The sequence below is a fragment of the Berghia stephanieae genome, chromosome 12 (genome assembly GCF_034508935.2).
Source record: "Berghia stephanieae isolate SIO BIC M18660-M18661 chromosome 12, UCSD_Bste_1.3, whole genome shotgun sequence".
Classification (NCBI taxonomy): Eukaryota; Metazoa; Mollusca; class Gastropoda; order Nudibranchia; family Aeolidiidae; genus Berghia; species Berghia stephanieae.
In genome coordinates this window covers 38,550,397-38,554,362 of record NC_088371.1, presented here as the reverse complement: position 1 = coordinate 38,554,362, position 3,966 = coordinate 38,550,397, and positions in this window count along the sequence as shown.

Sequence of the window (3,966 nt, the reverse complement as noted above, 5' to 3'; positions counted from 1 at the left end):
AGAGGGGGAGACAGAGAGAGACCGAGAAATAGACAGACGGAGGGAGAAAGAGTGATAGAGAGAGAGAGAGAGAAAGAGAGAGAGAGAGAGAGAGAGAGAGAGAGAGAGAGAGAGAGAGAATGAATGAAGGGAATAATTTATTTACGGAAAATCACTTTGTACATATTTTTCTCCGTCGTTGACTTGACGTCTGTTGGAATAAATGTTATTCAATACATAGACTGGATAGAAAAACGCCATTCATTAGAATTCAACGTCTCAGGTTCAAGAAATGTCAGGTTTGAGAGTTCTGGACAAGTTTTGAGGTAATTTTCATCAATCGGTATTTGAGGCCCAAATGGTGTTATCTTTTGTCAGTGTTTGATCGGTGCCACTTTCCACGGAAGTGAAGGACTGCCAGATTATGGCCAGAGTTCCTAGTAGCCAGTTTCGACTTCAAATGTAGCCAACAACTACTTACACTTTGCCACCTCCAAAGAACTTATTGGTAATTATAATATCGACTAGAGTAGGAAAACAGTTTTCATATTTTTTTTAGAAATCAGATAATGATTTTAAAAACTAAAAAAATAAATATTAATATAGAAACATGATTCTCCTTGTGGACAATTTGGGTCAATTTGACCACGCATGTGGCCATCTGGCAGCCGTACGTTGGTGTGTCGAATTGGATTCAATAGTCTGATGTCACGTCGCCCAGCATCGGCGGCCATCGTGGTTCTAAACAAAGAAAATCAGTACTTTTTATTCTTAATGCTGGCTAGAAATTTTCATAGGTCTTGTGATCAGAATGTGTAAAAGTCAAAACATGATTAGATTCAAACACTTCTGGGAGAAGATCCAGTCAGAGCAACGGAAGATGACGTAGACCTAGAACCAATTCTGCAAGATATCTGTATAGACGAGAGTGACTTTACAGTGGATGAGATAAAGAGGGCAAAAAAGTCTCTCAGTGATGGAAAACAACCCGCCTGAAGTATGGATGTACTGTGACTTAGATGATATCCTGTTGGAGTTTATAAATGGATTACTAAACAAGAATGAAAAACCAAATCAGTGGTCGGAAATTGATCTTATTCCAGTCCCAAAGGGAGGAGACCTAAGTAATACCTCCAACTACAGGGAAATCAGCCTTGCCGCTATAGCTGCCAAACTCGCCAATAAGATGATCCTCAACAGAGTCCAGGCAGAGATAGACCCTCATCTACTTCCTTGTCAAAACGGCTTCAGACCAGGAAGATCCACGACTGCTCACTTCCTGGCATTGAGAAGGTTAATAGAAGGAGTAAAAAGCCACAACAAGAAGGCAATCATTCTATACGTAGACTTTGCGAAGGCCTTTGACTCGATACATCGCCCTACCATGATGAAAATCTTAAAAGCATATAGTATACCTCCTAAACTTCTCTCTGCTATTAAAAGAATGTATGAGAACACACGGGCAAAGGTTATCTCTCCAGATGGTAAAACTGAGCTGTTAGAGATCAAAGTAGGGGTGCTTCAAGGTGATACATTAGCCCCCTATCTCTTTGCAATTGTCTTGGACTATGTGATGAGAAAGACCTACGCTGGCATGGAGAACGGCTTCACTCTGCACAGACAAAGAAGTAGGCGCAACCCAGCTATGATTGTCACGGATCTAGATTTTGCAGATGATCTGGCTCTACTGAAAGAGGAGATGGACCAGGCACAAGAAGTCCTCAACAGACTTGAAACTGAGGCTGAACGAGTAGGACCATGCTGTAATGCTAAGAAGACAGTGTTCCAAACCTACAACCAAGAAAGGCCAATTAGCATACAGGCAGAGAATGGAGAATGGCTGAAGGAAGTTGACAACTTCAAGTACCTTGGAGGTTGGACCAAAATATTTCTGTCAGAATAGCATTGGCTTGGAGTGCCTGTCACAAACTCAGGAAAAACTGGAGTTCAAACCTACAAAGGGAAGTAAAGAAGAGACTGTTCCTGGCAACAGTAGAGTCAGTACTTCTATATGGAGCAGCGACATGGACTCTTACAAAAGCCCTGGAGAAGCAACTGGACGGCTGCTACACCCGTATGCTGAGGATGGCCCTCAATGTAACCTGGAAAGAGCACCTAACAAATGAAAAGCTCTACAATGACCTCCCCCCAGTGACCTCGAAGATCCAAAAGAGAAGACTGAGACTTGCGGGCACTGCTGGAGACACAAAGAGGAGATTGCAAACGTCTTGTTCTATGGGAACCACCTGAGCGAACCAGAAGCAGAGGCAGGCAGAATAAAACCTACATTGACTGTCTGCTAGATGACACAGGAATGGACAACACCCGGGAGCTGCGTATGCTTATGGAGGGCAGGACAGAATGGCGAAGACGTGTGGCTCATGTTGGGCGCCCCAAGGGGCGGCCTAAGTAAGTAAGTAAGTAGATTCAGAATGATGTTGTTTTTGTTTCCTCTGGATGCACTTTTATGCTCGTCGGAGAAATATTTCTTGAGGGCGTCCGCCATTTTTCCGATAGTTTAGAGCCAGTTAATAAGTTACTATACGTCATTGCAAAGTGACGTTACGACTGTTGAAGCGTATTTCGACCTTACACACTTGTAATATGTAGTGGCGTTTGACAGCATTAGAGTTTCGTGTAGGTATTTTTTTTATTAAACCAGAGATCAGATTCAACAAAAATGTAATTTGGATTCATGAGTACTCACTAGAATTTATTCAGAACCTGTGAACGGCAAACAGAAAAAAAATATTGTCAATTTTCCTCCTGATGGTGTCGAACTTAATAATTGATAAAATCGCGGGTGATGAAGCGGATTTCGTGAACGGAAAGTCTACGCATGCAAGGAATTTGAAATTCATCAATAGGATTCAACAATTGTGAGGTCACTTCCATCGTAAAGACGCATAGTAATTTAGTAACTGGTTCTAAACTATCGGAACAATGGCGGACGCCCTTATGATATACTTCTCCGACAAGCACAAAAATGTATCCAGAGGAGAAAAACATTATAAATCTGATCATGTTTTGAATTTTATACATTCTGATCACATGACATGTGAAAAGGTTCTTGCCAGCATGAAGAATAAGATGTACCGATTTTCTTTGTTTAGAACCAAGCTGCTCGTTGATGGGCGAATGTGACATCAGACTATTGAATCGTATTATTGAAACCGAAAGAAAATTTTTCGGTGGGAGGTCTCCGTTAGATGTGTCGAGGTAGCTTCACTGTATATTGCTTGTTTTTTTTTAAGCCGGGTTCTTTTGCCAAAAGTTTATTTATTCAATTTGTCAATTCTAGTAGAATTATAAAAAACTGTACAACAAACCTTAATTGATTAGTGAAAGTTGACGCTTTCCTGATTTGACCAATATTTTGGTCCTTCGCCGCCATTGTCGTTGAACTATTAAATAGGATAGTAATAATAATAATAATAAAAATAATAATAATAATAATAATAATAATAATAATAATAATAAATAATAATAATAATACATAATATATAATAATACTAATAAAATAGTAATAATAATAATAATAAATAATAATAAATAATAATAATTAATAATAATAATAAATAATAATAATAATAATAATATAATAATAATAATAATAAATAATAAATAAAATAATAATAAATATAATATAATAATAATAATAATAATAATATAATAATAAATAATAATAATAATAATAATAATAATAATAATAATATAATAATAAATAATAATAATAATAATTAATAATAAATAATAATAATAATAATAATAATAATAATAAATAATAATAATAATAATAATAATAATAATATAATATAATAATAAATAATAATAATAATAATAATAATAATAATAATAATAATAATAATAATAATAATAATAATAATAATAATAATAATAATAATAATAATAATAATATAATAATAATAATAATAATAATAATAAAATAATAATAATAATAATAATAATAATAATAATAATAAAAAT